This window comes from Ceratotherium simum, chromosome 6, assembly GCF_057802395.1.
Source record: "Ceratotherium simum simum isolate JZ-2026a chromosome 6, ASM5780239v1, whole genome shotgun sequence".
Lineage (NCBI taxonomy): Eukaryota > Metazoa > Chordata > Mammalia > Perissodactyla > Rhinocerotidae > Ceratotherium > Ceratotherium simum.
The window spans coordinates 88,659,660-88,672,295 of record NC_141905.1 but is presented as its reverse complement, the minus strand read 5'-3'; the positions used below and the strand labels follow the sequence as shown (position 1 = coordinate 88,672,295).

At 47.8% G+C, this 12,636-nt stretch overlaps 1 protein-coding gene across 1 annotated transcript in view; it reads left to right on the top strand.

Annotated features, from left to right (window-relative positions):
- TCERG1L (transcription elongation regulator 1 like) overlaps nucleotides 1-12,636 on the top strand; it is a 219,960-nt gene that overhangs the window by 46,866 nt on the left and 160,458 nt on the right. The window lies entirely within an intron of this gene.

Genomic DNA, 12,636 nt, shown 5'->3' with positions numbered 1-12,636 from the left:
CTTTTGATGTCCTGAGTGATGCCGAGATGTGTGACAAGGGGCTCAGGAGGGAGACGGAAGACTCCAGGTTCTGGATTGGTTGTGATTATGTGTTCGCAGCTGTACATGTATGTCCATTACCTGTAACCAGCATGCCATGTGTTCAAGCGCCATCCTTGTGAACCCATGTTTAGGTCCTGTCCTCAAATGTAGCAAGAGCAACATTAATTTGGAATGACATTTAGTAAGTACTCAAATCTTGTGAGCTAGTACTCTTTAGTTTTAGTTTTTCGTGTGATATTGTAACCGAACTTAATGGGTTTGTCTCTTGGTGATTGTGGAGCCGAAAAGCACAACCAAGGCCGAGGCAGGTGAAGAAAAGGTTTATTGCTTGCGCAAGCAATGGAGGATACCGGGGGCAGCTCCCAGCGCAGTGTCTCCTGGAGCTCGGTGCCGGTGGAGACTTTACACACAAGAGAGCAGAGGATAACAGGTTTATTTGTAACAACTGTGTAACAACTGTGCTCATTTAGGGCCCAGGCGTAGCAGGTAAACATGCTATTACATACATCGTATGATCTGAACATAGCTGCTTGGACCCTCCCAGAGGAGGAGAATATAAGATGCTAATGAGTTTAAGGTAACTTTAGGACGCTTGGAGCTGGAACATTTTGCAGGGGTCTTGCTGCAAATGTGTAAGTTTCCCTGCAAGACAGCAACATCTGCAAAACAGGGACATCAATTTCTGTGAAACAGAACACATAGTTTCTTCTGGTCTGAAAAACATTTGAGGGATCATGTTAGCACATGATCACAATACGATCATGGTCACAGTGTGATAAGACTTGAATAGAAATTCTATACTAGAATTAATACTAGAATCCTAGTATTAATATCATTAATTGCTAGATTATCAGTAACAGGAAACATCACTAGAATGTAAGATATATACATGCATATATACATACGTAGAGAGAGAGAGAGCGATGAGTTCATGGTAGAAAGGGAAATAACCTAGTTTCATTACTTTCCAGTTTGGGGAGTGTTTTTGATTTGCTAACCTTGTTTCTGGTAAATCTAATGTGGTCTTCTCAACACTGGACCTTTGGCTTCTGTATTTCTATATTGACTTAATAAATTAGTTGGTCAGTAGAACATTGTATTCTCAAGAACAAAATCTTATTCCTATTGCAGCATGTTAGTGAACATACATTCACAGTGTGATGGGGAAATAAATAAGACACATAGATAATCTCTTGTGTGGAACATAATTTACAGCTGTGTCAAGATTTTGGTTAAAATCCATCAGTCCACTGGCATTTATTAAGGTTGACTTACTATTTTTCAAGAAAATTAATCTTAGAAAGAGCCAAAAACCATGTACCCCAGGGGTGGCTTCACTTTTCACGTCTCTTTTATGATTTATAAAGTGACATAATAATTAGGCATCTTTCCATGTTTGCATTTTATAAGGCTCTATAATCAAATTTGCCATAATGTGCATTCAGTTAGAAAAAGACAAGTGTCAACATTATCTATCTTGTGGATAACCGCCAAAATGGGCTGTCAAAAAGATGAAGGGGCGGGACTCAAAGGTAGCTTCCAAAATTGCCTTTACAGTATTGGCATGGATCCTTTTGATTTTTGCAGTAGAGGTGCCAGGCTGAAGTTGAAATACAGGCAGGGGGCTGGGTCTGGACCAGTGGGCAGCCTCTGAGCTTTTCTGCCAATCAAGGCATCATTGGTGGATGTGGTTCTACGCAGGGATGCCCTTGGTAAATGAGTTCTTTGGGAGATATGACCACCTAGTAACGTTGTCCTGGCTACCTCCTCTTGACTTTAGCAGAAGGTATTTGAGTGAGACTGGCCACGCCCATGATGAAAACCTTTCAAGAATTTCTCGAGTACTTTCTGAAAACCAAGGCTTAAAGGAGACTGAGGGTAGACTGTTTGTCTATCGGGGCTTTTTTTTTTTTTTTTTTAACAGTATCAGTAGCCCCACAGAATCAATGAGACTGAAGCGTTGACTGTTCTGATGAGCATTCTTAGTGGAGGTCCACGCATTCTGCTAGGAAATTCCTGACACCCTCCCAAGACAGGTGGACTGGAGCAGGGGACAGGGGTAGGATAAGACAAATGAAAGGCCCGTGGAGGGCTGGGTGGGATGCATGGGGTGGAGGAGATAGAATGGCATCCACAGCAAAACAGGCTTTTACAGATCAAGAAAAGCACACCTCTCTGTGAAGTTTGCTCCATATTCAAATTGATTTTATAAAAGCATATGAACTTGAATTGGTCTACACACACATAATCTTATTTTTATTTAGAAGATAATTAATTCCTATTTTAGACAAATGAGCTAGACTATTTAATTTACAACCTTTGCTTCATGATAAAAGTCAGACAACCTTAGAGGCCCTACGTGGTTTGGCTTTACAGTTCTCAACCAGGGACAGTTTTGCCCCAAGGGGATATTTGGCAACAGGTGGAGACATTTTTTGGGGGGTTGCTACTGGGATCTAGTGGGTAGAGACCGAGGATTCTGCCACACACCCTACACCGCCCAGGACAGCCCACCGTGATAAAGACTTATCTGACCCAAAATGTTTATACTGCCTCTGTCGAGAAATCCTGGTTTATATTCTAGAATTCCACTTAACAAACTAAAAACTGAGATTGGTGTACGTATGAATAAGCTCACGTGGGAGATGGTGGTCCAGGAACTGAAGGACCCTCAAGGAAATAGGCTCGGTGCTGGAAAAAGCAGCCATAAGAGTTACACTTCATTGTATGCCTTTAACGTGATTTCGAGTTTCAAATAAGACACCGTATTTAAAGAACCCACAATCAGTTCCAAATTCAATCAGAAACTGGGTTTTCTCTATCAGAGTGTTGTCGGCACATGCAGAAGGTATTTGAGTCAGACTGGCCATGCCCATGATGAAACCTTTACAGAATTTCCCTTGAGTACTTTCTCAAAACCCAGGCGTGAGGAGACTAGGGTAGACCATTTGTTTACCCAACAAATGGGTAAACAGTATTGGCATGGATCTTCCATGGGACCCGTGCATACCTGGGGTACCCTGTTGGCCTCAGGCTCGCATTGGTCTGTTCACTGGCCTGTCCCCTTCCCGAGCCTCTAAGTCATCTGCTGGCGGGCCTGTGTCTTCCTATCCTCGTCCAGCCTGTGTCAGGCATCCAGGGCACTCTCATTATGTCTGTTGAACTGATGGTTCTACACACTGAATTCTTCAGTGGTTTCCCTGACTTAGTGTCCATTCTGCATATTGTACATGGATAGGTTGAATACAACCTATTCTCCTTATTCACACAATGTCTAATGCTATTTCTCGCATATTTGCCCCTGAATCAGAGGTGAGGTAGGGGGAAGAGTTGGGGGTGCAGAGGGTTTACCTGGAGATATCACTTCCCTTTTCCAGGTGCTGGCAGCCGTGGGCCAGTTAAATGTGAGCTGTGTCAGCTGGGAGCGAGCAGGTGCAGGAGGGAGAGCAGAGGTGGGGCACTGTCTTATTCGTTTCCTTCAACCAGGTTTCAGCTAAATATAGTTTGCCTCATTTCCAACTGTTTCTTTAAATCTTAGAACTTCAGGTTAAAGAAAGAATGCATTTGGGGTAAAAACACATCTTGTATCCTATTTATTGCCTAGTTTTTTTTTTTCTAAGATTTTATTTATTTATTTATTTTTCCCCCAAAGCCCCAGTAGATAGGTGTATGTCATAGTTGCACATCCTTCTAGTTGCTGTATGTGGGACGCGGCCTCAGCATGGCCGGAGAAGCGGTGCGTCGGTGCGCGCCCGGGATCCGAACCCCGGGCCGCCAGCAGTGGAGCGCACGTACTTAACCGCTAAGCCACGGGGCCGGCCCTATTTCTTACTTTTTAAGGAGAACGTGAAGTTTATCAGGGGAGAAGGAAAGAGTGCAGGATTTGTCCGAGAGAACAGAGCTGCTTTCCTGGCTCTCTCTAGGGCTGAATCCTCCTAATCCGCTGCACTCACAACAGCTCCCCTCAAACTTTCTGCCGGAAGTGTGAGGTGGGCGCTCACATTCTAGAGGATAAAAACGCAGCACAACTCCATCGTTGGCCCCTAATAGATGAAATAAATGAAGAGATTCTTTTTCTAAGAATGATGGTAGTTATTTTTAAAACTTCGCCCACCATTTCATAAGCATTCAAATGAAAAAGGTAAAATATGGGTGATGGTTATGATCTCTGGTAGAGCAAATGACTATTGCATACAACTATTAGCAAGTACCATCTGCCCTGAAAACCATTCACCACCTGCTCTTTTGCTTCCAGAACTATTTAATGGTTTAAATTTAACGTTTCGTCCTGCCACAGAACAGCTGGGAAGTGACTATTCTTTTTTCAATCAGGAACTTACCAGCCAAGCTACACGACAAGTCAGGAAAGTCCCTGAGCCAGAATCCTACCACGCAGGCTTCCATGTGGCTGTCGGCTTGCCTCATTAGCGAAATCGGCGGATGCTCGAACAGGTTCTATAACAAGAATAACCCAGCCATTTGGGGATGAAATCTTTTCTTTTTTACCCAGGAATTGTTTCTTCCTCCACTATAATAAAAAATGTCATAATATGTATTAACATTTTAGAGATTTTCAGAGACAAAAATACTGTGACAACATAATTACTTACACCCCAAAGTGCCTGAGATTCAGCTGGCTTCTGTGAGAAAGACATATGTGTTTCTAATGGAAGGACTGAGCTGCTTTTAGCAGAAAAATTATTGGATTTAAACAAACAAGAAAAGACTGTATAGTTTGTTATCCACAAGTGAACTCATATTAAGGATGCAAGCTACAAAGATTCAAGGTGGCCGTTGTTCCATGTAGGCATGTAAGATGTGGATCTCTCTAAATGCAGCTCCCACTGTTGGGATGCAAAGGGGCTGCTGGGAATTGCTCCCACTGTGAATCCTTCCTGCCAGCACATACGCCTGTTCTAGATTGCCCATCTAGAAAAGGTCCTCCTTTGACTTTATCTTCCCTCTGGCTGCTCCATTCCTCCTACCCTCCCTGAGAAATCCCTGGCACTTTAGCTACATTAGCCGTCTGCAGTGTTAGCTCCAATTCATTCTTTCTTTGAAAAGAAAAATTGGAAATCCATCATGCACACAACAGCACATATATGTTTATGCCAGGTACAAAGAATGCTGATACAGTAGACCCCCGAATACTATCTACACACCCAAGGTGTTCCCAGCAGTGTTGACTGCCACGGAACCCGGCTCCCGACAGACGTTCTCACCAGCTCAGCATCAGTTGGGACATCTAGTTGCGAAGCTCAGCAGAGAATGAGGCTATCTTGTGAAAGACTTCAAAGGAGTGGTCATGTCTCAATGCTACATTCTTGTAAGATTTGAATTTCCTGGAATCCAAAACTTTCACCCTGAAAAGGCTCTTGGACCCCACACAGCCAATCCCATTCCTTAAAGGTGAGGGATGGAGGGAGGCCAACTCTGAGTGGAGACCATCTTACCTACATCTCACAGCTAGGGGGGCAGAGTGAGGCTGAAACTCGGCTCCCGCTTTCCCAGGGCCCTGCATTGCTTTCTTATGCACCCCCTCTGATCCCTCCTGCCAGCCGTAGTTCACCATCGGGGGTAGAGCCATTGAGCTAAAATCCATGACCCAATAACCGACTCTGGTCAAGCTACCCCTGCTGTGGGAACGTTGACTAAACTCAGCTCTGTGGCCACGTGGGCCCCTCAAGGGGCTGGGTCCCTGATGCATTGAGGGCCTTAATCAAGAGTCTGTGACAGCCCAGGCAGAGAAGGGTGGCAGGGCCATGCTCACACACGCCATTGCATGTGTACAATCCCTGTGGGGGGCCTGGTGGTCTTCCAGCAGGGGCCATTTTTAGAAGAGACTCTGGAAGGACTATGAGAAAAATAGGTTGGTCTGCAGACAAGGAAGGATGAAAGAGCCACATGTTGGTTGTTGCTTTAATGAAAACGTCCTCTAAGGAGGCTTGTTTGCTGCGTTAGATCATGTTGTTATAGCTACAAGCCAGAGCATTGTCTTAGCACACTCACTGTAACAAGAGCAGCTGGCTCCTTCCTGGGCTGGGCTGTTTCATTTAATCTGTGCTAAAAGCACTGTTGGAAATGGTATCCGTGGCCAGTGGCCATCAGAGGCGGCGAGAGTGGCATCTGGTTAAGGATGTGGGAGGGGCCGAGTGCCCTGATGTGCACTCACTGGAGGCAGCTGGTCCAGGAGCGTTTCAGGAAGAGTCTTCAGGCTCAGCTGCTTTGGTCTTAACTCTCAAACGGATCCCTTTGGTGCATAAATAAGATCAAAGCCACACGGAGGCCTGTGCATATTTAGGAGTTTGTGACCCTGTGTTTGTTCAATGGCCTGTCAGGGAGGGAGCTGACATTTTGCTTTTGGTGCTTAAACTTCCAGAGACCATGTGGGAGCTACTTGAACAAGCATCCCCAGAGCAACATTGGTCCTTTAAGTAGCTCCAGCTGTGGAAAGCAGTATGACGGGGCCTCAAAAAGTTGAACATAGGATTACCATTTGATCCCGCAATTGCACTTCTAGGTATGTACCCTGAATAATTGAAAACAGGGTCTTGAAGAGGTATTTGTACACCCAACTTTATAGGGCAGCAATTGCAATAGCTAAAACATGGAAGCAACCCAAGAGTCCATCAATGGATGAATGGATAAGCAAAATGTGATAGGTAAATACAATGGAATATTATTCAGCCTTAAAAAAGAAGGAAATTCTGACATATGCTACAATATGGATCAACCTTGAGGGCATTAGTCTAAGTAGGATGGTGGTTGTTGGGGCTGCGGGGATGGGAATGGAAGTTAGTGTCTAATGGAGACAGAGTTCCAATTTGGGAAAATGAAACAGTTCTGGAGATGGATGCTGGTGGTGGTTGCAGAACACTGTGAATGTATTTAATGTCACTGAGCTGTACACTTAAAAATGGTTACAATGATTAACTTTGTGTTATGTGTATTTTACCACAATAAAAAAAACGAGTAAGAAACAGTAGCTCTGGCGCTCTGTATGCTGGGTCCCACTGGGAAGAGGCGGGTGTGGAGTCACCCCCTCTCGGAGCTCCAGCTGTGTGGTGGAGGCATGTTCACATATGCATGTGAATGAAATTTGTTTTAGGGATTTGGAAAGTGCCAGAAGAGCGGCATTAAGTAAGATATAGAGAAACAGCTTATGTGTCACTGTGAGTTACATTTCTGACAGTGTAGCATCTTCATCTCCCCTGATTCAACCCTAATAACAGCTTTTCCAGCAGCCAGATTTCTGGCAACATGAGCTTTCTGGAACATATTAGAAATTGAGGCATGAAGAGGAAGGCAGGCCTCTGAGCCTGGGTGAGGACAGCTGGTGCAAAGTGCGTGCTCTCTCCTGGCTCTGTAGGCAGCAGGCAGAGAGCTTGAGTGGGATCTGCAGAGAGCAGAATGGTGGTGGAGAGCCTGGGGCTGGCCTGAGTGTGTCTGACTGCCGGATTGCGGCCACTGGAGTAGCAGAGGGTGAACGGTCCCAGGTTGTCCTGATGTGGGAGGGACAGAGAGGGAAGCAAAGGCAGGCAAGGGGAGAATGAGAAAAGTCAGGATTTGCTCTCAGTGTGGACAGGCAGACCCACTGTGCCGGACTTGCGGCCAGAGCAGAGAGTGGGGTAGGTGACTGAGCGACCGGGGACCAAAGCCAAGGTCCAGAGCATCGAGGGGGTGTCAGTGCAAAATCTGGGAGAGTCCCGTGAAGACGAAGCCTGCTGCCCCACGTTTTCCTAGAATTCTTCAGTGCCCTGAAAGAGGCACCATCCACTAATGATGAGTGGGGTTCCCTGAAGGGGCCCATCGACTGTGGGCATATTGATGTTCTAACAAACCAGAGAATTCTGGCTGCTCTTGGAGTCCTTGAGGCGTGAGCAGTTGCGAGGCCCTGGTGGTCAGAGCTGACACAGAAATGCTGCAGCTGAGAGGAGACCAGGAGCCTCCAGCACGGGATCAGGGCACTCGGCCTTTCCCCCGATGCCGGGTCACGAGAAAAGCAACGCGTGCTTAGGAAACTGCTCCGTTAGAAAGTTACGTGCTGTTGACGTGCTCTGTCAGTAGTTTGACGTTTTATAAATGTTGATGGTTAAAATGGTGAGCTTACTTATCTAGCAGCATGCAGAACTCCTCATTCCCTTAGGAAGTCAACTGAAAGCGGTACCCGTCGACTGTGTGGGGAAGAAGAGAGAAAGGGGCTGCTTTAGGGCAGATCACAGGCACCTCACCCTCCATCCCCGATAGAGTGCAAGAACGGCTGTGCTCAAGCCTAGCTTATTATGATCAAGGTCCAAGATGCGATTCACCACCCAAGTGTGTCTCCTTGGGGTTCCAGCGCTGTTAGATGAGACTTCCCGAACTCAGATACCCAGGCTGTCTTCCCGCCTGGAGGGCCTGCTGTTCCAGCAAGGGTCAGCACAGAATGTGTGCTGCGCATTCCTCTGAGGCCAGCAGTTCAATTTTAAACATTCTTGGTGGATATTTATCTTCCATATAACCGGTAAAGACCTGATCACAATTTCGTCTGACGGTGTTTTCCGTCCTGACTCCTTCTAGTAGAACGTTGCTGCATTGCACACTTGGGCCCTGCATGTTTTTAAAGGATTTGGTTCAGAACGGGAAATGCACTAGTCTGCTCTGTTGTCCAGGGACACAGAGGGTCTGGGAGCTCTGTGGGCGGTCAGTCATGAGATTGAGACACAGAAGATGGTGACCTCCCCTAGGCTGCAGGGGCCAGCAGGGTGCCGCTGAGGTGTGGTGGCATGACCTTGAGTTTATTGTCAGTCCCTGAACCCATCTTGCTAGAATCTAGCAGGAAGAAAGAAGAGGGAGTGAGAAGAGGAAAGTAGCGCCTCTCCAGAGCTGACCCCTGGGCTGCGGCCCCTGGTTCTCATGGGGGCTCAGTCAGCTGAGGAGCCGCTTCTGCTGCCGGGAGGGGCACCATTCTCTCTCGGGCAGATCCCCATTTGCAGGGCCCTCGTCCTCTTCCTGCTCCCCATTTCTCCAGTGCAGTGATGGTGGAAGGAGCTCCTGCCTTTGCGCCTGGGGTCCCGGGCTCTCCCTGGCACATTTGCTCAGAGTGGGTTGGGCCCATCTTGGGACAGGCTGCAGGACCATCTTCCTGCGTAGAGGGACATAAAAAGGATTCTCTTGAAAGGACCTCTCAGAAAGGGATAGGGCACCATGTTAGAACTACAACCTAAGTTTTAACAACTGTGCTTTCTACCTGCCCCCGTTTTGATGGCCTTTCCTTCTCCTCAATTTACACCCCATTTTTGGAAGTCCAGCTGAGAGCTGACCTTGTCCATGGCACCTGTCTTGACCCCTCTGGTCTACCAAACCCTCCTGGCCTTCAAACTTCTATCCTGTGCCTGGCCTCACCTGCCACTCGTCTGAGAGTGAATTGTTCAGAAGTTTACACTTGGTGCCCCCATGTTGAGTGTCCCTGGGTCAGCGCTCGTGGTGCCTAGAGCAGTGCCCTGTGCACATCGCAGGTGCTCAGAGAATATTTACCGAATGGGAGATTCGGCAGCTGGAGGAAATTCAGTGACTTCCATTGGTTGTATTAGGCTGGATTGTTAAAGTTGTATTGCTTCATAAAATAGGCCCTTTCCTGTATGTGCAACGTGTAGAGAATGTGGTCTTTTTCTGTTATCAGCCGTGTAAATACAGTCCTATTGACTTAAGAAAGAAATAGCCCAGGTCATTATACGGTACATTTCCTCTGAAAGGTGTTATTAATGTTTCCACTCTGCGCTCAGTTCCCTGTGCAGAGCAGCACAGTTTTACTTGGGGGACACGTGGGTGCTCGTGATTCCACCTCTAGCCACAGAAAGTGTCATCAGCCTCATCTCATTCACTTTCTGCTTGACAGAAAATGGCAATGCTCCCGTGCCATTAACATAAAAGAGAGTTAAAGGCACAGAGCCTGAGAAGGACCATGGCATTCACAAATTGTCCCGTATCGTCCACACCGAGGACTTACTCTGAATGGGGCTGGAAGACACTCAGTATCTCCCTGTGCTGAAGTGTAGGGGGTATCCCGGACCGCCAAGCACGAGGTGTAAATGCCATCCTGCTGCGAGGGATGAAGCGGGGGGGCCCTGAACGCAGGGCTGGGGGTGCAGAGCCTCAGAGCCAGGGAGGCCTGCCTCCCAGGGAGGCGAGGCAAAGAGAAGTGGTCACTTCAGGACAGAAACATTTCCTGATCTTCTAGGAGAAAGCTGAGGAAATGGCCCAGACGCCCATGCAGCCCTGCCCACCACACCCAGCAGGGGAAAGCTTTCTGTTCTTATCTCTGGTCAGGTTGGCTGTCAGCGCCGGGAAGAGGCGTACGAGGTCTCTCCCTGGTCTGCTGCAGTCGGGTGGCCCATTGTCCCTTCCAGGTCCCCTATGTGGGCAGCCTCTCTCGTTCGTCTGAGTTCCAAATCCACCCGAGTGCAGCGTGGAAGGAGGCAGGGCGACAGGAAGCGATAGTAACAGCACAAGGCTCCGGGAAGTGCCTGGCCAAGCACAGACTAGAGGGGCCCCACTGTCCCAGACCCCGGGCCTTGGAGCCCTGCTCCTCCCTGCTGGATTTAAGACTCCTCCACGGTCCCTGCTCAGAAACGCCTCCCGTGGACAACTTCCAAAAGTTTTCTTCCTATGTCACGAGTAAGGCTGATATGCACATTTTTTCAGTGAATTAAAATTCACATGACATATAATTATCCATCAGCCCTCTTTCAGCGTACAATTCAATGTACGTTGTATGTTGTGCGACCAACACTACCTTCTAGTTCCAGAACGTTTTCATCACCCCAAGAGAAAACCCCACACTTGTTAATCAGTCACTTCCCCTGCCCCCTCCCCCTACCCCTGGGCAACCTCTGATCTGCTTTCTGTTGTGATGGATTTGCATATTCTGGAAGTTTCAGATAAATGGAATCAGACCATACGTGACCTTTTGTGCTTGGCTTGTCCTGGCCTCAGAGAATAAGTTGAACACACTCCCTGTCTTTTCTTTTATTCTGAAAGAATTTCTGTACGATAGGAATGGTCTGTTTCTTGAAGAATTGGCAGAACTCTCCTATGAGTCTATTTGGCTTTGTATTTTTCTCTTTGTTGAGAAGACTTTTCAGTAATAATTTAATATTTTTTCTAACCACATGACTATTTAAGTTTTCTTTATTTTCCTGAGTCGATTTTGGAAATCTTCTCCTTTCTAGGAATTTGTCTATTTCTTCTAAATTTTCAGATTCACTGTATAAAGGTATTTTTAGGCTTCTCGTGATTTTTAAATTTCTGCTGCACCTGTATAGATGCTCTTTGACAAATGGTGCTGCTGTGGAATGATGGACATGCCTTTCTGGGCGCCCCCAGCCAGCCTGCCCATCTGCTCTCAGGGCACCCAGACGTGGCCCTGCACACGCCTGCTGCCGTCTCCCGACTTTACTGGGCCGAGCCTGTTGAAGATGGGGGCATTTTCTTGTCTGCTTTTTATCTCGACTTCTTGGCACGGACTTGCCCACAGGTTCTCAGCACATCTTGGTGGAACAAAGGGGAGGAAAGAGAGGTGGGTTCTGTGTATGAGACTGTGGTGGCCCATGTGGAGGGGCTTCGGGAGGAGGTGGGGACAGCCCCACCCTTATTCTCCTGACGGAGGAGACCCTAGAAGGACCCCCGAGTGGCAAGTGGTCAGTTGTAAGAGTTCAAAGGGGTGCAGCCGGGGACCATCAGAGATGGGGAGTGGGGTCTAATCAGGGCCTGGGGAAATGGACGAGATTCCAGGAGCCAAAATCTAGGCTGTCTGCAGGCCCCCAGCCGGGGGACACCTGCTTTTCATGCTGCATCCCTGATGGGGACTCATAAAACAAGGCACTGCTGTGGTGGGTCCCAGAGCAGCAGGCTGGGTCCAGGGGGGCGCAGGGTGTGGTTTTCTTCTTTACTGTTACTTAGGGTTTGAGTGGGAGCTGTCAAAAGGGGCCCTGAAATTAGGACGAACGCACCAAAGGTGCCTCTGTCTTCCAGAAAACTGGTTTGGAGTTGATGCTGCTAGGTGGACAGATGTTTAAAGCTTTCCTTGTCAGTAGTTATAAGGAGTTCTCTGAGGGTAAAAATAACTGATGAGTGAATGCCCCTTCCCAGTCCAGACACTCAAACTCTCTGAGTCAGAGGGCGGGGTTCTGAGTCTCGCTCTCTCCCCCACACACACATGCACACGTTGTCTGTCTTTTTCACTCACACACACATGCACATTCTCTCTCTCTCTCACACACACACGTGTGTACACCCAGCATCAGGGGCGGCAGTGTAGCGGGTTGAGGAGTGTGGGCATCAGCTCCTGGTGCCGCGAGCGTCTCAGGTGCCTCCTGCTCACCCCGCGTGGGGTCCTCACGTTTCAACGGTTCTGTTTGCAGCTCACCCTCCCTTTAACCCAGGCTCCAAGCCTGGTGCTGATTCTGATTACAGCAGGAAGTACATCCACAGAATCGGAACAGCTCTGGGGACAACTTGGACTGTCTGTCCCTTTACAGCTGTGACAAAGTCCTGGTGACGAGGCCTCGAGTTCAGGGTGGACCAAAGGCATCTTTTCTGGCTGTTGTTTTCCTT